Raw genomic sequence first — 22500 nt, 5'->3', positions numbered from 1 at the left:
TGACAAGCAATAACACAGCATCAAACTTGTTTACCCCAGCTTAACTCAAGCTTTTAGAAGGAGTTTGATCCTCTTGGTTACCCCAGCTTAACTCAAGCTTTTAGAAGGAGTTTGATCCTCTTGGTTACCCCAGCTTAACTCAAGCTTTTAGAAGGAGTTTGATCCTCTTGTTACCCCAGCTTAACTCAAGCTTTTAGAAGGAGTTTGATCCTCTTGTTACCCCAGCTTAACTCAAGCTTTTAGAAAGAGTTTGATCCTCTTGGTTACCCCAGCTTAACTCAAGCTTTTTCTCTATTATATATAAACCATCCCGGGATCCCATTGTGTTTAGATTCCCTAAGAGCGAAGTTCACATGAAGGACAACCAGAGTATCGACTCTACGTAACGTATGCCACTTTACGACTCTCTCGTGGGATTAGAAATCTAAACCAATACAGTTCCCAAAAACTGGGAGCAGAGACCAACACACAGACCCACACAACAGACCACCCCTCTCTCCCCGCCTCTGGCTTGCAGTAGCGCTTCACTAATGAAAGAGAAGACCCCCCTACGGACCACCTGCAAGGGGAAAAGACCCATGTGGTCAGCCAGGGTCTGTGTCCCCGTCTATGTGGTTAGCCAGGGTCTGTGTCCCCGTCTATGTGGTCAGCCAGGGTCTGTGTCCCCATCCATGTGGTCTGCCAGGGTCTGTGTCCCCGTCTATGTGGTCAGCCAGGGTCTGTGTCCCCATCCATGTGGTCAGCCAGGGTCTGTGTCCCCGTCCATGTGGTCTGCCAGGGTCTGTGTCCCCATCCATGTGGTCAGCCAGGGTCTGTGTCCCCATCCATGTGGTCAGCCAGGGTCTGTGTCCCCGTCTATGTGGTCTGCCAGGGTCTGTGTCCCCATCCATGTGGTCAGCCAGGGTCTGTGTCCCCGTCTATGTGGTCTGCCAGGGTCTGTGTCCCCGTCTATGTGGTCAGCCAGGTTCTGTGTCCCCGTCTATGTGGTTAGCCAGGGTCTGTGTCCCCGTCTATGTGGTCAGCCAGGGTCTGTGTCCCCATCCATGTGGTCTGCCAGGGTCTGTGTCCCCGTCTATGTGGTCAGCCAGGGTCTGTGTCCCCGTCTATGTGGTCAGCCAGGGTCTGTGTCCCCATCCATGTGGTCAGCCAGGGTCTGTGTCCCCGAACATGTGGTCTGCCAGGGTCTGTGTCCCCGTCCATGTGGTCAGCCAGGGTCTGTGTCCCCGTCCATGTGGTCAGCCAGGGTCTGTGTCCCCGTCCATGTGGTCAGCCAGGGTCTGTGTCCCCATCCATGTGGTCTGCCAGGGTCTGTGTCCCCGTCCATGTGGTCAGCCAGGGTCTGTGTCCCCGTCCATGTGGTCAGCCAGGGTCTGTGTCCCCATCCATGTGGTCTGCCAGGGTCTGTGTCCCCGTCCATGTGGTCAGCCAGGGTCTGTGTCCCCGTCCATGTGGTCAGCCAGGGTCTGTGTCCCCGTCCATGTGGTCAGCCAGGGTCTGTGTCCCCATCCATGTGGTCAGCCAGGGTCTGTGTCCCCGTCCATGTGGTCAGCCAGGGTCTGTGTCCCCGTCCATGTGGTCAGCCAGGGTCTGTGTCCCCATCCATGTGGTCAGCCAGGGTCTATGTCCCCGTCCATGTGGTCAGACAGGGTCTGTGTCCCCGTCCACGTGGTCAGCCAGGGTCTGTGTCCCCGTCCATGTGGTCAGCCAGGGTCTGTGTCCCCGTCCATGTGGTCAGCCAGGGTCTGTGTCCCCGTCCATGTGGTCAGCCAGGGTCTGTGTCCCCGTCCATGTGGTCAGCCAGGGTCTGTGTCCCCGTCCATGTGGTCTGCCAGGGTCTGTGTCCCCGTCCATGTGGTCAGCCAGGGTCTGTGTCCCCGTCCATGTGGTCAGCCAGGGTCTGTGTCCCCGTCCATGTGGTCAGCCAGGGTCTGTGTCCCCATCCATGTGGTCTGCCAGGGTCTGTGTCCCCGTCTATGTGGTCAGCCAGGGTCTGTGTCCCCGTCTATGTGGTCAGCCAGGGTCTGTGTCCCCATCCATGTGGTCAGCCAGGGTCTGTGTCCCCGAACATGTGGTCTGCCAGGGTCTGTGTCCCCGTCCATGTGGTCAGCCAGGGTCTGTGTCCCCGTCCATGTGGTCAGCCAGGGTCTGTGTCCCCGTCCATGTGGTCAGCCAGGGTCTGTGTCCCCATCCATGTGGTCTGCCAGGGTCTGTGTCCCCGTCCATGTGGTCAGCCAGGGTCTGTGTCCCCGTCCATGTGGTCAGCCAGGGTCTGTGTCCCCATCCATGTGGTCTGCCAGGGTCTGTGTCCCCGTCCATGTGGTCAGCCAGGGTCTGTGTCCCCGTCCATGTGGTCAGCCAGGGTCTGTGTCCCCGTCCATGTGGTCAGCCAGGGTCTGTGTCCCCATCCATGTGGTCAGCCAGGGTCTGTGTCCCCGTCCATGTGGTCAGCCAGGGTCTGTGTCCCCGTCCATGTGGTCAGCCAGGGTCTGTGTCCCCATCCATGTGGTCAGCCAGGGTCTATGTCCCCGTCCATGTGGTCAGACAGGGTCTGTGTCCCCGTCCACGTGGTCAGCCAGGGTCTGTGTCCCCGTCCATGTGGTCAGCCAGGGTCTGTGTCCCCGTCCATGTGGTCAGCCAGGGTCTGTGTCCCCGTCCATGTGGTCAGCCAGGGTCTGTGTCCCCGTCCATGTGGTCAGCCAGGGTCTGTGCCTGCTGGTGGAGCGGCTGTTGGTGGCTGGGTTTACGTTACCCTTAGAATTCTCCACCACACCCTCCACCAGCCCTCCACCACTCCAGCCGGGCACCCTCCCCTGTATCACATCTCCACCACACCCTCCACCAGCCCTCCACCACTCCAGCCGGGTGCCCTCCCTGTATCACATCTCCACCACACCCTCCACCAGCCCTCCACCACTCCAGCTGGGTGCCCTCCCTGTATCACATCTCCACCACACCCTCCACCAGCCCTCCACCACTCCAGCCGGGTGCCCTCCCTGTATCACATCTCCACCACACCCTCCACCAGCCCTCCACCACTCCAGCCCGGCGCCCTCCCTGTATCACATCTCCACCACACCCTCCACCAGACCTCCACCACTCCAGCCGGGCGCCCTCCCCTGTATCACATCTCCACCACACCCTCCACCAGCCCTCCACCACTCAACACCAACACCTTCCAGTACCCCTTCTACCACGTCCTTCTCTTTCTCTATCACCTTCACCAACACCTCCTCCACCATCTTGCCTCACGCGCACACCACCGCGCCCTACACCCTTCCCCCGGCATCTCCAACTCCACCATCCCCTCCACCATCCCCTCCACCATTCCCTCCATCACTGCAGAGGGCAAAATCCAATACATCATCTGGGAATGTCTCGTTCTCGTACGTTCTCAATGATGGAATATCGCCATTTAATTTGACCATTTATACGACCAACCTGGCAAGTGTTTGGCGCCACGTGTCTGGTCGAGGCCTCTGCCTTGGCCTGGCCTGGTTGAGGCCTCCGCCTTGGCCTGGCCTGGCCTGGTAGAGGCTCTCCTGGCTTGGCCTGGCCTGGTCGAGGGCTCTCCTGGCTTGGCCTGGCCTGGCCTGGTCGAGGCTCTGCCTGGCTTGGCCTGGCCTGGTCGAGGCTCTCCTGGCTTGGCCTGGCCTGGTCGAGGCTCTCCTGGCTTGGCCTGGCCTGGTCGAGGGCTCTCCTGGCTTGGCCTGGCCTGGCCTGGCCTGGTCGAGGCTCTCCTGGCCTGACCTTGCCTGGTCGAGGCCTCTGCCTTGGCTTGGCCTGGCCTGGTCGAGCCTCTGCCTTGGCCTGGCCTGGCCTGGTCGAGGCTCTGCCTGGCCTGGCTTGGCCTGGCCTGGTCGAGGCTCTGCCTGGCTTGGCCTGGCCTGGTCGAGGCTCTCCTGGCTTGGCCTGGCCTGGTCGAGGCTCTCCTGGCTTGGCCTGGCGTGGTCGAGGGCTCTCCTGGCTTGGCCTGGCCTGTCGAGGCTTGGCCTGGCCTAGCCTCGCCTGGTCGAGGCTCTACCTGGCCTGGCCCGGCCTGGTCGAGGCTCTCCTGGCCTGGCCTGGCCTGGTCGAGGCCTCTGCCTTGGCTTGGCCTGGCCTGGTCGAGCCTCTGCCTTGGCCTGGCCTGGCCTGGTCGAGGCTCTGCCTGGCCTGGCCTGGCCTGGCCTGGTCGAGGCTCTCCTGGCTTGGCCTGGCCTGGTCGAGGCCTCTGCCTGGCCTGGCTTGGCCTGGCCTGGTCGAGGCCTCTGCCTGGCCTGGCCTGGCCTGGTCGAGGCCTCTGCCTTGGCCTGGCCTGGCCTGGCCGGCGGAGTCTCCTGTGGTAGGTTCCTGGCCACAACGAAGGGAACAAGGGACTTGTTCTCATGTTATTCAATGTTCTTCTTCTTGTTCTTCCTGCTACCTGGCAGGTCAAAACTGCCCAGTTAGCTGGGCGGGGCGGGGCGGGGTCGGGGCGGGGCGGGGTCGGGGCGGGGCGGGGCGGGGCGGGGGCCCCGACCGGAGGCTAATAAATGCCAAGGCTTGGCTGATTCTGTCGACCCGTCGCGCAGAATGGGGCCACTCACCGTGAAAGACCATTAATGATACGGTGTTCGGGGGGGAGGAAGGGGAGTGTGGGCGGGCGGGAGGGAGGGAATGGGAGGCAGCTTTAGGGAATGGGGGATATAGAGATGAAGGGGAAGGCCGTTCCATTGGGCTTGGGAATGGGCGCTGGGAATGGGCAGGAACAAGTGATGGTAAGTGGGTCAACACCACACACACACACGTATGTATGAATTGCCCCTCTCACTTAACTACGTCTCATGAATTGGTTGTTTGGACTGTGGTCCTCCTAACTACCAGGGTCGTTAGGGTCGTTAGTGTCAAGTTATATCTAACAACCAAACAACCTGTAACAACTCCAGGTGTTAAGAATTAGGCTAATACATCATACAACCTCACAATGTATGAGGAGTTAATGTGGCTTTGATTTTGTTAACATCAAGTGTGTCACTTGAATTGAGAGAAATTATTCAATAAATAAATAAATCATTTACATTCAAACCATCACACAACCATTTTGCTTAACTACAACTCAAGGACTAAGTAGCTGTTTGGTTGTTAGTGGTCTCCACACCAACACAAAAGTTTTATCTTCACAGAAACCTAAAGTTTCTCGTCCCGTTCACACACACACACACACACAGGAGCGAGAACTTCTGATATTATGCGTTCGAAGCTTCGAAACCCACGCACGACCCGGGTCGAAGCTTCGAAACCCACGCACGACCCGGGTCGAAGCTTCGAAACCCACGCACGACCCGGGTCGAAGCTTCGAAACCCACGCACGACCCGGGTCGAAGCTGAATCGAACCACAGACCACAGGGTTCGACGCGGCTTCGACCACTCTCGTCACACGACCACATGTTCACGACCCCATCCACACCAGAGGGCCAGAAACCCCACAGTCTCATACATCTACATAACTCCTCCACAACTGCTCACAAACCACTAAATCTCTGTCTCACAAACCACTAAATCTCTGTCTCACAAACCACTAAATCTCTATCTCACAAACCACTAAATCTCTGTCTCACAAACCACTAAATCTCTGTCTCACAAACCACTAAATCTCTGTCTCACAAACCACTAAATCTCTGTCTCACAAACCACTAAATCTCTGTCTCACAAACCACTAAATCTCTGTCTCACAAACCACTAAATCTCTGTCTCACAAACCACTAAATCTCTGTCTCACAAACCACTAAATCTCTGTCTCACAAACCACTAAATCTCTGTCTCACAAACCACTAAATCTCTGTCTCACAAACCACTAAATCTCTGTCTCACAAACCACTAAATCTCTGTCTCACATACCACTAAATCTCTGTCTCACAAACCACTAAATCTCTGTCTCACAAACCACTAAATCTCTGTCTCACAAACCACTAAATCTCTGTCTCACAAACCACTAAATCTCTGTCTCACAAACCACTAAATCTCTGTCTCACAAACCACTAAATCTCTGTCTCACAAACCACTAAATCTCTATCTCACAAACCACTAAATCTCTGTCTCACATACCACTAAATCTCTGTCTCACAAACCACTAAATCTCTGTCTCACAAACCACTAAATCTCTGTCTCACAAACCACTAAATCTCTGTCTCACATACCACTAAATCTCTGTCTCACAAACCACTAAATCTCTGTCTCACAAACCACCGAATCTCTGTCTCACAAACCACTGAATCTCTCTTTCACAAACCACTGAATCTCTGTCTCACAAACCACTGAATCTATTTCACAAACCACTGAATCTATGTCTCACAAACCACTGGATCTCTGTCTCACAAACCACTGAATCTCTATCTAACAAACCACTGAATCTCTGTCTCTCACAAACCACTGAATCTCTGTCTCACAAACCACTGAATCTCTGTCTAACAAACCACTGAATCTCTGTCTCTCACAAACCACTGAATCTGTCTCACAAACCACTGAATCTCTGTCTCACAAACCACTGAATCTCTTCTCTCACAAACCACTGAATCTCTGTCTCACAAACCACTGAATCTCTGTCTAACAAACCACTGAATCTCTGTCTCTCACAAACAACTGAATCTCTGTCTCACAAACCACTGAATCTCTGTCTCACCAACTACTGAATCTCTGTCTCACAAACCACTGAATCTCTTGTCTCACAAACCACTGAATCTGTGTCTCACCAACCACTGACTCTCTGTCTCTCACAAACCACTGAATCTCTCATAAACCACTGAATCTCTGTCTCACCAACCACTGAATCTCTGTCTCACCAACCACTGAATCTCTGTCTCACAAACCACTGAATCTCTTGTCTCACAAACCACTGAATCTCTGTCTCACAAACCACTGAATCTCTGTCTCACAAACCACTGAATCTCTTGTCTCACAAACCACTGAATCTCTGTCTCACCAACCACTGAATCTCTGTCTAACAAACCACTGAATCTCTGTCTCTCACAAACCACTGAATCTGTCTCACAAACCACTGAATCTCTTGTCTCACAAACCACTGAATCTCTGTCTCACAAACCACTGAATCTCTGTCTAACAAACCACTGAATCTCTGTCTCACAAACCACTAAATCTCTCTCTCTCACAAACCACTGAATCTCTGTCTCCCACATCACTGAATCTCTGTCTCACAAACCACTGAATTTCTCTCTCACAAACCACTGACTCTCTCACAAACCACTGAATCTGTCTTACAAACCACTGAATCTCTCTCACAAACCACTGAATCTGTGTCTCACAAACCACTGAATCTCTGTCTCACACACCACTGAATCTGTCTCACAAACCACTGAATCTCTTGTCTCACAAACCACTGAATCTGTTTCACTAACCACTGAATCTCTGTCTCACAAACCACTGAATCTCTGTCTCACAAACCACTGAATCTCTGTCTCACAAACCACTGAATCTCTGTCTCACAAACCACTGAATCTCTGTCTCACACACCACTGCATCTCTTTCTCTCACAAACCACTGAATCTCTGTCTCACAAACCACTGAATCTCTGTCTCACAAACCACTGAATCTCTGTCTCACAAACCACTGAATCTGTTTCACAAATCAATGAATCTCTGTCTCACAAACCACTGAATCTCTGTCTCACAAACCACTGAATCTCTGTCTCACAAACCACTGAAACTCTGGCTCACAAACCACTGAATCTCTGTCTCACAAACCACTGAATCTCTGTCTCACAAACCACTGAATCTGTGTCATTATGTGAGGCTGATGAAGCTCTTGTGTTGTGTTGATGCTGACCCCTGACCACGCAGTTTCTGACCGCCATCCTAAATGGAAGAGAAGCTCGCCCCCCACCTAGCACATCCATTTCTTTTATTCTTTCCTTTCCTCAATTCGTCAGAAAAACATATTTTTTTTTCTTTGCCTCACGTCTTTTCCATCTGCCTTCGGCCATTGCCTTTGTAACTCTCTCTCTCTCTCTCTCTCTCTCTCTCTCTCTCTCTCTCTCTCTCTCTCTCTCTCTCTCTCTCTCTCTCTCTCTCTCTCTCTCTCTCTCTCTCTCTCTCTCCTCCGCCAACATGTCCACACCTCCCCCCCCCCCTCGTGGGCGCCCCATGTTCAAACTCTCCCAGTGGCCCAGCGCTAAAAGCCCCTCAGTGGCCACAAGTTAAAACTCGCTCGGTGGCCACTCGTTAAGACTCCCTGAGCGGCCACACGTCCTCTCCCTGGGTGGCCACACGTCGTCTTCCTCTGTGGCCACATTTCCTCTCCCTCTTTAGCCCGCACATTGTTTCTCTCAGTGGCCACACACTTCTCCCACTCTCTCGTTGGCCATACTTCATTGCCATCGATGGCCACACTTCTCATCCCTCTGTGGCCACACCTCGTTTCCTCCTGAGCGGCCACACTTCTCCCCTCGGTGGCCACACATTATCTCCCTCTCATGTTACCCATTTAACTCTCACCTTTTTAACGCATTAACTTCAGACATGAACCCTGAAGTCGTCTTTATTTCCATACACTTTACTACTTTAAGTTTGACTAATAATAAAACTCTCTGTCATAGTATTAACCTATGACTGTCTTTACTCCACTTTATTTTACTATCTGGGCTTTATTGATAACAATTCTTCCTTTTTTTCTAAGTTTTCCTTTCTTAATTCCTACGTCTTCTTAAAGTCATCTTTCCCCCTGAACATCTTTATTGCACTACCGGACTACACCCAGGTTAGGATAACTCTACAACCATGTACCACCTCAGTGTCACACCCACCCCAGAGAGGGAGCACAGTGTGTCTCCACCCTTCCCTTCCCCCCCGAGAGTCAAATCTCTGGGGGTACCACCTCAGTGTCACACACCCCCAGAGAGGGAGCACAGTGTGTCTCCACCCTTCCCTTCCCCCCCGAGAGTCAAATCTCTGGGGGTACCACCTCAGTGTCACACCCACCCCAGAGAGGGAGCACAGTGTGTCTCCACCCTTCCCTTCCCCCCCGAGAGTCAAATCTCTGGGGGTACCACCTCAGTGTCACACACCCCCAGAGAGGGAGTACAGTGTGTCTCCACCCTTCCCTTCCCCCCGAGAGTCAAATCTCTGGGGGTACCACTTCAGTGTCACACCCACCCCAGAGAGGGAGCACAGTGTGTCTCCACCCTTCCCTTCCCCCCTGAGAGTCAAATCTCTGGGGGTACCACCTCAGTGTCACACACCCCAGAGAGGGAGTAAAGTGTGTCTCCACCCTTCCCCTCTGAGAGTCAAATCTCTGGGGGTACCACCTCAGTGTCACACACCCCAGAGAGGGAGTAAAGTGTGTCTCCACCCTTCCCCTCTGAGAGTCAAATCTCTGGGGGGTACCACCTCAGTGTCACACACCCCCAGAGAGGGAGTACAGTGTGTCTCCACCCTTCCCTTCCCCCTAACAGTCAAATCTCTGGGGGTACCACCTCAGTGTCACACCCACCCCAGAGAGGGAGTACAGTGTGTCTCCACCCTTCCCTTCCCCCCTGACAGTCAAATCTCTGGGAGGTACCACCTCAGTGTCACACACACCCCCAGAGAGGGAGTACAGTGTGTCTCCACCCTTCCCTTCCCCCCCTGAGAGTCAAATCTCTGGGGAGTACCACCTCAGTGTCACACACCCCCAGAGAGGGAGTACAGTGTGTCTCCACCCTTCCCCTCCTCCCCTGAGAGTCAAATCTCTGGGGGTACCACCTGTGTCACACACCTCCAGAGAGGGAGTACAGTGTGTCTCCTCCCTTCCCTTCCCCCCTGAGAGTCAAATCTCAGGGGGGTACCACCTCAGTGTCACACACCCCCAGAGAGGGAGTACAGTGTGTCTCCACCCTTCCCTTCCCCCCTGAGAGTCAAATCTCTGGGGGGTACCACCTCAGTGTCACACACCCCCAGAGAGGGAGTACAGTGTGTCTCCACGCTTCACCTCCCCCTGAGAGTCAAATCTCTGGGGGGTACCACCTCAGTGTCACACGCCCCCAGAGAGGGAGTACAGTGTGTCTCCACCCTTCCCTTCCCCCCTGAGAGTCAAATCTCTGGGGGGTACCACCTCAGTGTCACACACCCCCAGAGAGGGAGTACAGTGTGTCTCCACCCTTCCCTTCCCCCCTGAGAGTCAAATCTCTGGGGGTACCACCTCAGTGTCACACACCCCCAGAGAGGGAGTACAGTGTGTCTCCACCCTTCCCTTCCCCCCTGAGAGTCAAATCTCTGGGGGTACCACCTCAGTGTCACACACCCCAGAGAGGGAGTAAAGTGTGTCTCCACCCTTCCCCTCTGAGAGTCAAATCTCTGGGGGGTACCACCTCAGTGTCACACACCCCCAGAGAGGGAGTACAGTGTGTCTCCACCCTTCCCTTCCCCCTAACAGTCAAATCTCTGGGGGTACCACCTCAGTGTCACACCCACCCCAGAGAGGGAGTACAGTGTGTCTCCACCCTTCCCTTCCCCCCTGACAGTCAAATCTCTGGGAGGTACCACCTCAGTGTCACACACACCCCCAGAGAGGGAGTACAGTGTGTCTCCACCCTTCCCTTCCCCCCCTGAGAGTCAAATCTCTGGGGAGTACCACCTCAGTGTCACACACCCCCAGAGAGGGAGTACAGTGTGTCTCCACCCTTCCCCTCCTCCCCTGAGAGTCAAATCTCTGGGGGTACCACCTGTGTCACACACCTCCAGAGAGGGAGTACAGTGTGTCTCCTCCCTTCCCTTCCCCCCTGAGAGTCAAATCTCTGGGGGGTACCACCTCAGTGTCACACACACCCAGAGAGGGAGTACAGTGTGTCTCCACCCTTCCCTTCCCCCCTGAGAGTCAAATCTCTGGGGGGTACCACCTCAGTGTCACACACCCCCAGAGAGGGAGTACAGTGTGTCTCCACGCTTCACCTCCCCCTGAGAGTCAAATCTCTGGGGGGTACCACCTCAGTGTCACACGCCCCCAGAGAGGGAGTACAGTGTGTCTTCACCCTTCCCTTCCCCCCTGAGAGTCAAATCTCTGGGGGGTACCACCTCAGTGTCACACACCCCCAGAGAGGGAGTACAGTGTGTCTCCACCCTTCCCTTCCCCCCTGAGAGTCAAATCTCTGGGGGTACCACCTCAGTGTCACACACCCCCAGAGAGGGAGTACAGTGTGTCTCCACCCTTCCCTTCTCCCCTGAGAGTCAAATCTCTGGGGGTACCACCTCAGTGTCACACACCCCCAGAGAGGGAGTACAGTGTGTCTCCACCCTTCCCTTCCCCCCTGAGAGTCAAATCTCTGGGGATACCACCTCAGTGTCACACACCCCCAGAGAGGGAGTACAGTGTGTCTCCACCCTTCCCTTCCCCCCTGAGAGTCAAATCTCTGGGGGTACCACCTCAGTGTCACACACCCCCAGAGAGGGAGTACAGTGTGTCTCCACCCTTCCCTTCCCCCGTGAGAGTCAAATCTCTGGGGGGTACCACCTCAGTGTCACACACCCCCAGAGAGGGAGTACAGTGTGTCTCCACCCTTCCCTTCCCCCCTGAGAGTCAAATCTCTGGGGGTACCACCTCAGTGTCACACACACCCCCAGAGAGGGAGTACAGTGTGTCTCCACCCTTCCCTTCCCCCCTGAGAGTCAAATCTCTGGGGGTACCACCTCAGTGTCACACACCCCCAGAGAGGGAGTACAGTGTGTCTCCACCCTTCCCTTCCCCCCTGAGAGTCAAATCTCTGGGGGTGTTTCTGTGGGATCATTTTCATGGTCTGCAACCATAATTGTCGTTCAGATCCCACAAAGGGGAATACAGTGGGATCCAATTACCTTCCCAGACCCTTATCTCCAGAGTCTGGGGGCTTCCCCAGAGGGGTAGGGCGTGAGGGGCCCACAGTACCACCCTAGGCCTTCATCTTCCCCCTTTCCTCATATCGCCCTTGCTAGTGTCTCCCTCACCTCATGTCTCCCTCATTTTCCTCATTCCCTCAAAGACTACGTCAAGTTCCTCCCCCTACAACTACGTCAAGTTCCTCCCCCTACAACTACGTCAAGTTCCTCCCCTACAACTACGTCAAGTTCCTCCCCCAACAACTACGTCAAGTTCCCCCCCCCTACAACGACGTCAAGTTCCTCCCCTACAACTACGTCAAGTTCCTCCCCCAACAACTACGTCAAGTTCCCCCCCCCTACAACGACGTCAAGTACCCCCCTACAACTACGTCAAGTTCCTCCCCCTACAACTACGTCAAGTTCCCCCCCCCCTACAACTACGTCAAGTTCCTCCCCCTACAACTACGTCAAGTTCCTCCCCCAACAACTACGTCAAGTTCCCCCCCTACAACGACGTCAAGTTCCTCCCCCTACAACGACGTCAAGTTCCCCTCCCCTTACAAGTACGTCAAGTGAGTGTTGTGTTGTGGCGAGATTGTGAGTGTTGTGGGACACAACCAAGTCTTGCCAGGTGTTGTGTTGCGTATGTGTTTGTATACCTGTGTCCTGGGGGGGGGGGGGGGGGCTGGCGGGAGAGTACACCAGGTGGGGGTCATGCACTCCAGGTGTGGTGGTATGAGGTTGCTGTGGTGCATGACGGTTCACTGTGCCTTGCTTCACTGCGGTGAGGTTGCTGTGGTGCATGACGGGTCACTGTGCCTTGCTTCACTGCAGTGAGGTTGCTGTGGTGCATGACGGGTCACTGTGCCTTGCTTCACTGCGGTGAGGTTGCTGTGGTGCATGACGGGTCACTGTGCCTTGCTTCACTGCGGTGAGGTTGCTGTGGTGTATGACGGGTCACTGTGCCTTGCTTCACTGCGGTGAGGTTGCTGTGGTGCATGACGGGTCACTGTGCCCTGCTTCACTGCGGTGAGGTTGCTGTGGTGCATGACGGGTCACTGTGCCTTGCTTCACTGCGGTGAGGTTGCTGTGGTGCATGACGGGTCACTGTGCCCTGCTTCACTGCGGTGAGGTTGCTGTGGTGCATGACGGGTCACTGTGCCTTGCTTCACTGCGGTGAGGTTGCTGTGGTGCATGACGGGTCACTGTGCCTTGCTTCACTGAGGTGAGGTTGCTGTGGTGCATGACGGTTCACTGTGCCTTGCTTCACTGCGGTGAGGTTGCTGTGGTGCATGATGGGTCACTGTGCCTTGCTTCACTGCAGTGAGATTGCTGTGGTGCATGACGGTTCACTGTGCCTTGCTTCACTGCGGTGAGGTTGCTGTGGTGCATGACGGGTCACTGTGCCTTGCTTCACTGCGGTGAGGTTGCTGTGGTGCATGACGGGTCACTGTGCCTTGCTTCACTGCAGTGAGGTTGCTGTGGTGCATGACGGTTCACTGTGCCTTGCTTCACTGCAGTGAGGTTGCTGTGGTGCATGACGGTTCACTGTGCCTTGCTTCAATGCATTGAGGTTGCTGTGGTGCATGACGGTTCACTGTGCCTTGCTTCACTGCGATGAGGTTGCTGTGGTGCATGACGGTTCACTGTGCCTTGCTTCACTGCGGTGAGGTTGCTGTGGCGCATGACGGGTCACTGTGCCTTGCTTCACTGCAGTGAGGTTGCTGTGGTGCATGACGGGTCACTGTGCCTTGCTTCAGTGCAGTGAGGTTGCTGTGGTGCATGACGGGTCACTGTGCCCTGATTCACTGCAGTGAGGTTGCTGTGGTGCATGACGGTTCACTGTGCCTTGCTTCAGTGCAGTGAGGCTGCTGTGGTGCATGACGGGTCACTGTGCCTTGCTTCAGTGCAGTGAGGTTGCTGTGGTGCATGACGGTTCACTGTGCCTTGCTTCACTGCAGTGAGGTTGCTGTGGTGCATGACGGGTCACTGTGCCTTGCTTCACTGCGGTGAGGTTGCTGTGGTGCATGACGGTTCACTGTGCCTTGCTTCAGTGCAGTGAGGTTGCTGTGGTGCATGACGGTTCACTGTGCCTTGCTTCACTGCAGTGAGGTTGCTGTGGTGCATGACGGGTCACTGTGCCTTGCTTCACTGCGGTGAGGTTGCTGTGGTGCATGACGGGTCACTGAGCCCTGCTTCACTGCAGTGAGGTTGCTGTGGTGCATGACGGGTCACTGTGCCTTGCTTCAGTGAGCATCACAGCGGTGAGGTTGCTGTGGTGCATGACGGGTCACTGTGCCTTGCTTCACTGCAGTGAGGTTGCTGTGGTGCATGACGGGTCACTGTGCCTTGCTTCAGTGCAGTGAGGTTGCTGTGGTGCATGACGGGTCACTGTGCCTTGCTTCAGTGAGCTTCACTGCGGTGAGGTTGCTGTGGTGCATGACGGGTCACTGTGCCTTGCTTCACTGAGGTGAGGTTGCTGTGGTGCATGACGGGTCACTGTGCCTTGCTTCACTGCAGTGAGGTTGCTGTGGTGCATGACGGGTCACTGTGCCCTGCTTCACTGCAGTGAGGTTGCTGTGGTGCATGACGGGTCACTGTGCCCTGCTTCACTGCAGTGAGGTTGCTGTAGTGCATGACGGGTCATTGTGCCTTGCTTCACTGCGGTGAGGTTGCTGTGGTGCATGACGGGTCACTGTGCCCTGCTTCACTGCAGTGAGGTTGCTGTGGTGCATGACGGGTCACTGTGCCTTGCTTCAGTGAGCTTCACTGCGATGAGGTTGCTGTGGTGCATGATGGATCACTGTGCCTTGCTTCACTGCAGTGAGGTTGCTGTGGTGCATGACGGGTCACTGTGTCCTGCTTCACTGCAGTGAGGTTGCTGTGGTGCATGACGGGTCACTGTGCCTTGCTTCAGTGAGCTTCACTGCGATGAGGTTGCTGTGGTGCATGACGGGTCACTGTGCCTTGCTTCACTGCGGTGAGGTTGCTGTGGTGCATGACGGGTCACTGTGCCTTGCTTCAGTGAGCTTCACTGCGGTGAGGTTGCTGTGGTGCATGACGGGTCACTGTGCCTTGTTTCACTGCAGTGAGGTTGCTGTGGTGCATGACGGGTCACTGTGCCTTGCTTCACTGCAGTGAGGTTGCTGTGGTGCATGACGGGTCACTGTGCCTTGCTTCACTGCGGTGAGGTTGCTGTGGTGCATGACGGTTCACTGTGCCTTGCTTCACTGCAGTGAGGTTGCTGTGGTGTATGACGGGTCACTGTGCCCTGCTTCACTGCGGTGAGGTTGCTGTGTTGCATGACGGGTCACTGTGCCTTGCTTCACTGAGGTGAGGTTGCTGTGGTGCATGACGGTTCACTGTGCCTTGCTTCAGTGCAGTGAGGTTGCTGTGGTGCATGACGGTTCACTGTGCCTTGCTTCACTGCAGTGAGGTTGCTGTGGTGCATGACGGGTCACTGTGCCTTGCTTCAGTGCAGTGAGGTTGCTGTGGTGCATGACGGGTCACTGTGCCCTGCTTCACTGCAGTGAGGTTGCTGTGGTGCATGACGGGTCATTGTGCCTTGCTTCACTGCGGTGAGGTTGCTGTGGTGCATGACGGGTCACTGTGCCTTGCTTCACTGCGGTGAGGTTGCTGTGATGCATGACGGGTCACTGTGCCCTGCTTCACTGCGGTGAGGTTGCTGTGGTGCATGACGGGTCACTGTGCCTTGCTTCAGTGAGCTTCACTGCGATGAGGTTGCTGTGGTGCATGACGGGTCACTGTGCCTTGCTTCAATGCAGTGAGGTTGCTGTGGTGCATGACGGGTCACTGTGCCCTGCTTCACTGCAGTGAGGTTGCTGTGGTGCATGACGGGTCACTGTGCCTTGCTTCAGTGAGCTTCACTGCGGTGAGGTTGCTGTGGTGCATGACGGGTCACTTTGCCTTGCTTCACTGCGATGAGGTTGCTGTGGTGCATGACGGGTCACTGTGCCTTGCTTCACTGCAGTGAGGTTGCTGTGGTGCATGTCGGGTCACTGTGCCTTGCTTCACTGCAGTGAGGTTGCTGTGTTGCATGACGGGTCACTTTGCCTTGCTTCAGTGAGCTTCACTGCGGTGAGGTTGCTGTGGTGCATGACGGGTCACTGTGCCTTGCTTCACTGCAGTGAGGTTGCTGTGGTGCATGACGGGTCACTGTGCCTTGCTTCACTGCGGTGAAGTTGCTGTGGTGCATGACGGTTCACTGTGCCTTGCTTCACTGCAGTGAGGTTGCTGTGGTGCATGACGGGTCACTGTGCCCTGCTTCACTGCGGTGAGGTTGCTGTGGTGCATGACGGTTCACTGTGCCTTGCTTCACTGCAGTGAGGTTGCTGTGGTGCATGACGGGTCATTGTGCCCTGCTTCACTGCGGTAAGGTTGCTGTGGTGCATGACGGTTCACTGTGCCTTGCTTCACTGCAGTGAGGTTGCTGTGGTGCATGACGGTTCACTGTGCCTTGCTTCACTGAGGTGAGGTTGCTGTGGTGCACGACGGTCCACTGTGCCTTGCTTCAGTGAGCATCACTGCAATGAGGTCTGGCTCGTGTCACTGCACCATGGGGTGTGTGTAGCTTGGCTGGCTCTGTACGTCTGTGCAATCTGAGGTTAACTACCTGTTAACTGGTTAGGTTATCTGCTTCCAACTCTGACATGTCTCATTAACAACACAACCAGCAGATCACCTTAACTGACCAATTAAAAGATCTATTCCAGGATTCTCTAACGACACAACGGTAGCATCTAACGAGGTCGTGAGCTGGGTATGTGATGATGGCAACTGCCAAATGTTTCATTTGTGAACAACTTAAAAAAGGTAAATAAATTTCAATTATAATTCATGAAACTACTAACCTAACTACTTGTGAGAATGATGGCGTGGTAGTGTGTGTAACTATTTTGTTGACGTTAATGAAAGCATTACAACAACACGGGTATGGGATTTGGTCGATGTATACAACATGCCGTTGTAATTTTCCACTTGCTCATCTTAATGTTAATTCATCTTTCATATATTTTCTCTGACATTTTTTCTTAAGAGGGAAATGGATGGGTAATTGTGTGGGTCAGTATCTGGTCTTCCTAGTCCCATTGTTAACCTCACTTCCTTAAACCTCAATGGTGGATGATAGTGAGGGGCTGGAGATGATAGTGAGGGGCTGGACATGATGATAGTGAGGGGCTGGAGATGGTAGTGAGGGGCTGGAGATGGTAGTGAGGGGCTGGAGATGATAGTGAGGGGCTGGAAATGATAGTGAGGGGCTGGAGATGGTAGTGAGGGGCTGGAGATGATAGTGAGGGGCTGGAGATGATAGTGAGGGGCTAGAGATGGTAGTGAGGGGCTGGAGATGATAGTGAGGGGCTGGAGATGGTAGTGAGGGGCTGGAGATGATAGTGAGGGGCTGGAGACGGTAGTGAGGGGCTGGAGATGGTAGTGAGGGGCTGGAGATAATAGTGAGGGGCTGGAGATGATAGTGAGGGGCTGGAGATGGTAGTGAGGGGCTGGAGATGATAGTGAGGGGCTGGAGATGGTAGTGAGGGGCTGGAGATGGTAGTGAGGGGCTGGAGATGATAGTGAGGGGCTGGAGATGGTAGTGAGGGGCTGGAGATGGTAGTGAGAGGCTGGAGATGATGATAGTGAGGGGCTGGAGATGATAGTGAGGGGCTGGAGATGATGGTGAGGGGCTGGAGATGGTAGTGAGGGGCTGGAGATGATAGTGAGGGGCTGGAGATGGTAGTGAGGGGCTGGAGATGATAGTGAGGGGCTGGAGATGGTAGAGAGGGGCTGGAGATGATAGTGAGGGGCTGGAGATGATAGTGAGGGGCTGGAGATGATAGTGAGGGGCTGGAGATGATGGTGAGGGGCTGGAGATGGTAGTGAGGGGCTGGAGATGATAGTGAGGGGCTGGAGATGGTAGTGAGGGGCTGGAGATGATAGTGAGGGGCTGGAGATGGTAGTGAGGGGCTGGAGATGATAGTGAGGGGCTGGAGATGGTAGTGAGGGGCTGGAGATGATAGTGAGGGGCTGGAGATGATAGTGAGGGGCTGGAGATGGTAGTGAGGGGCCGGAGATGATAGTGAGGGGCTGGATATGATAGTGAGGGGCTGGAGATGGTAGTGAGGGGCTGGAGGTGATAGTGAGGGGCTGGAGATGATAGTGAGGGGCTGGAGATGGTAGTGAGGGGCTGGAGATGATAGTGAGGGGCTGGAGATGATAGTGAGGGGCTGGAGATGGTAGTGAGGGGCTGGATATGATAGTGAGGGGCTGGAGATGGTAGTGAGGGGCTGGAGATGATAGTGAGGGGTTGGAGATGGTAGTGAGGGGCTGGAGATGGTAGTGAGAGGCTGGAGATGATGATAGTGAGGGGCTGGAGATGATAGTGAGGGGCTGGAGATGATGGTGAGGGGCTGGAGATGGTAGTGAGGGGCTGGAGATGATAGTCAGGGGCTGGAGATAATAGTGAGGGGCTGGAGATGGTAGTGAGGGGCTGGAGATGATAGTGAGGGGCTGGAGATGATAGTGAGGGGCTGGAGATGGTAGTGAGGGGCTGGAGATGATAGTGAGGGGCTGGAGATGATAGTGAGGGGCTGGAGATGGTAGTGAGGGGCCGGAGATGATAGTGAGGGGCTGGAGATGATAGTGAGGGGCTGGAGATGGTAGTGAGGGGCTGGAGGTGATAATGAGGAGCTGGAGATGATAGTGAGGGGCTGGAGATGGTAGTGAGGGGCTGGAGATGATAGTGAGGGGCTGGAGATGATAGTGAGGGGCTGGAGATGGTAGTGAGGGGCTGGATATGATAGTGAGGGGCTGGAGATGGTAGTGAGGGGCTGGAGATGATAGTGAGGGGCTGGATATGATAGTGAGGGGCTGGAGATGATAGTGAGGGGCTGGAGATGATAGTGAGGGGCTGGAGATGATAGTGAGGGGCTAGAGATGATAGTGAGGGGCTGGAGATGATAGTGAGGGGCTGGAGATGGTAGTGAGGGGCTGGAGATGATAGTGAGTGGCTGGAGATGATAGTGAGGGGCTGGAGATGATAGTGAGGGGCTGGAGATGATAGTGAGGGGCTGGAGAGGATAGTGAGGGGGCTGGAGATGATAGTAGGGGCTGAGAGATGTAGAAGAAGGGCTAGGAGAAGATAGTGAGGGGCTGGAGATGGTGATGGGCTGAGTTATCCTATGGGCTGGGAGGGAGTCACCTTGGCCCTTCTAGTGGGGGGAGTCATCTTGGCCCCTTCCTAGTGGGAGGGAGTCATCCTTGGCCCTTCCTGTGAGGAGGAGTCATAGGCCCCTTCCTGGGGAGGGAGTCATCCCTGGCCCTTCCTGTGGGAGGGAGTCATCCTGGTCCCTTCTGTGGGAGGGAGTCATCCTTGGCCCCTTCCTGTGGGAGGGAGTCATCCCTTGGGCCCCTTCCTGTGGGAGGGAGTCATCCTTTGGCCCCTTACCTGTGGGAGGGAGTCATCCTTGGCCCCTTCCTGTGGGAGGGAGTCATCCCTGCTCCCTTCCTGTGGGAGGGAGTCATCCCTTGGCCCCTTCCTGTGGGAGGGAGTCATCCCTGGCCCCTTCCTGTGGGAGGGAGTCATCCCTGGCCCCTTCCTGTGGGAGGGAGTCATCCCTGGTCCCTTCCTGTGGGAGGGAGTCATCCATGGCCCCTTCCTGTGGGAGGGAGTCATCCTTGGTCCCTTCCTGTGGGAGGGAGTCATCCTTGGTCCTTTCCTGTGGGAGGGAGTCATCCCTGGTCCTTTCCTGTGGGAGGGAGTCATCCATGGCCCCTTCCAGTGGGAGGGAGTCATCCTTGGTCCCTTCCTGTGGGAGGGAGTCATCCTTGGTCCCTTCCTGTGGGAAGGAGTCATCCCTGGTCCCTTCCTGTGGGAGGGAGTCATCCTTGGTCCCTTCCTGTGGGAGGGAGTCATCCCTGGCCCCTTCCTGTGGGAGGGAGTCATCCTTGGTCCCTTCCTGTGGGAGGAAGTCATCCTTGGTCCCTTCCTGTGGGAGGGAGTCATCCCTGGCCCCTTCCTGTGGGAGGGAGTCATCCTTGGTCCCTTCCTGTGGGAGGGAGTCATCCTTGGTCCCTTCCTGTGGGAGGGAGTCATCCTTGGCCCCTTCCTGTGGGAGGGAGTCATCCTTGGTCCCTTCCTGTGGGAGGGAGTCATCCTTGGTCCCTTCCTGTGGGAGGGAGTCATCCTTGGTCCCTTCCTGTGGGAGGGAGTCATCCTTGGTCCCTTCCTGTGGGAGGGAGTCATCCTTGGTCCCTTCCTGTGGGAGGGAGTCATCCCTGGCCCCTTCCTGTGGGAGGGAGTCATCCTTGGTCCCTTCCTGTGGGAGGGAGTCATCCTTGGTCCCTTCCTGTGGGAGGGAGTCATCCTTGGTCCCTTCCTGTGGGAGGGAGTCATCCTTGGTCCCTTCCTGTGGGAGGGAGTCATCCTTGGTCCCTTCCTGTGGGAGGGAGTCATCCTTGGTCCCTTCCTGTGGGAGGGAGTCATCCTTGGTCCCTTCCTGTGGGAGGGAGTCATCCTTGGTCCCTTCCTGTGGGAGGGAGTCATCCTTGGTCCCTTCCTGTGGGAGGGAGTCATCCTTGGTCCCTTCCTGTGGGAGGGAGTCATCCTTGGTCCCTTCCTGTGGGAGGGAGTCATCCTTGGTCCCTTCCTGTGGGAGGGAGTCATCCTTGGTCCCTTCCTGTGGGAGGGAGTCATCCTTGGTCCCTTCCTGTGGGAGGGAGTCATCCTTGGTCCCTTCCTGTGGGAGGGAGTCATCCTTGGTCCCTTCCTGTGGGAGGGAGTCATCCTGGTCCCCTTCCTGTGGGAGGGAGTCATCCTTGGTCCCTTCCTGTGGGAGGGAGTCATCCTTGGCCCTTCCTGTGGGAGGGAGTCATCCTTGGTCCCTTCCTGTGGGAGGGAGTCATCCTTGGTCCCTTCCTGTGGGAGGGAGTCATCCTTGGTCCCTTCCTGTGGGAGGGAGTCATCCTTGGTCCCTTCCTGTGGGAGGGAGTCATCCTTGGTCCCTTCCTGTGGGAGGGAGTCATCCTTGGTCCCTTCCTGTGGGAGGGAGTCATCCTTGGTCCCTTCCTGTGGGAGGGAGTCATCCTTGGTCCCTTCCTGTGGGAGGGAGTCATCCTTGGTCCCTTCCTGTGGGAGGGAGTCATCCTTGGTCCCTTCCTGTGGGAGGGAGTCATCCTTGGTCCCTTCCTGTGGGAGGGAGTCATCCTTGGTCCCTTCCTGTGGGAGGGAGTCATCCTTGGTCCCTTCCTGTGGGAGGGAGTCATCCTTGGTCCCTTCCTGTGGGAGGGAGTCATCCTTGGTCCCTTCCTGTGGGAGGGAGTCATCCTTGGTCCCTTCCTGTGGGAGGGAGTCATCCTTGGTCCCTTCCTGTGGGAGGGAGTCATCCTTGGCCCCTTCCTGTGGGAGGGAGTCATCCTTGGTCCCTTCCTGTGGGAGGGAGTCATCCTTGGTCCCTTCCTGTGGGAGGGAGTCATCCTTGGTCCCTTCCTGTGGGAGGGAGTCATCCTTGGCCCCTTCCTGTGGGAGGGAGTCATCCTTGGCCCCTTCCTGTGGGAGGGAGTCATCCTTGGCCCCTTCCTGTGGGAGGGAGTCATCCTTGGCCCCTTCCTGTGGGAGGGAGTCATCCTTGGCCCCTTCCTGTGGGAGGGAGTCATCCTTGGTCCCTTCCTGTGGGAGGGAGTCATCCTTGGCCCCTTCCTGTGGGAGGGAGTCATCCTTGGCCCCTTCCTGTGGGAGGGAGTCATCCTTGGCCCCTTCCTGTGGGAGGGAGTCATCCTTGGTCCCTTCCTGTGGGAGGGAGTCATCCTTGGCCCCTTCCTGTGGGAGGGAGTCATCCTTGGTCCCTTCCTGTGGGAGGAAGTCATCCTTGGTCCCTTCCTGTGGGAGGGAGTCATCCTTGGCCCCTTCCTGTGGGAGGGAGTCATCCTTGGCCCCTTCCTGTGGGAGGGAGTCATCCTTGGTCCCTTCCTGTGGGAGGAAGTCATCCTTGGTCCCTTCCTGTGGGAGGGAGTCATCCTTGGCCCCTTCCTGTGGGAGGGTGGAAGAAGAAGAAGAAGGGGAACAAAGTGGGTGAAGCGGGTGACGAAATGAGAGAGAGAGAGAGAGAGAGAGAGAGAGAGAGAGAGAGAGAGAGAGAGAGAGAGAGAGAGAGAGAGAGAGAGAGAGAGAGAGAGAGAGAGAGAGAGAGAGAGAGAGAGAGAGAGAGAGAGAGAGAGAGGAGGGGAGGAGGTGTGGGGGTCGGGGAGAACCAGACACTGGTGGGGAGCATTTCAATGTCACCCCCCCACACCCCCACACCCCCCCACACCCCCACATCCCCACACCCCCCCACAACGTGATCAATATTAGGGGAAATCTCGCTCTCTCATCTGGGTCAACTTTAACCCCGTGGCCCCGGCCCTCTGGCTCGTCACTGTGGCCCCGGCCCTCTGGCTCGTCACTGTGGCCCCGGTCCTCTGGCTCGTCACTGTGGCCCCGGTCCTCTGGCTCGTCACTGTGGCTCGTCACTGTGGCCCGGCCCTTTCTATGGCTCGTCACCATAGCCCATCATTGTGGCCCGACCCTCTGGCTCGTCACTGTGGCTCGTCACTGTGGCCCGACCCTCTGGCTCGTCACTGTGGCTCGTCAATGTGGCCCGGCCCTTTCTATGGCCCGTCACCATAGCCCATCATTGTGGCCCGGCCCTC

General features: G+C 55.9%; 1 protein-coding gene across 2 annotated transcripts in view; it reads right to left on the bottom strand.

Moving 5' to 3' along the window:
• LOC139762571 (uncharacterized) overlaps positions 1–22500 on the bottom strand; it is a 442924-nt gene that overhangs the window by 191420 nt on the left and 229004 nt on the right. The window lies entirely within an intron of this gene.

The sequence above is a fragment of the Panulirus ornatus genome, chromosome 43, assembly GCF_036320965.1.
Source record: "Panulirus ornatus isolate Po-2019 chromosome 43, ASM3632096v1, whole genome shotgun sequence".
Lineage (NCBI taxonomy): Eukaryota > Metazoa > Arthropoda > Malacostraca > Decapoda > Palinuridae > Panulirus > Panulirus ornatus.
Note: the sequence above shows the minus strand (reverse complement) of the source record. Positions and strands in the feature narration are given on the sequence as shown.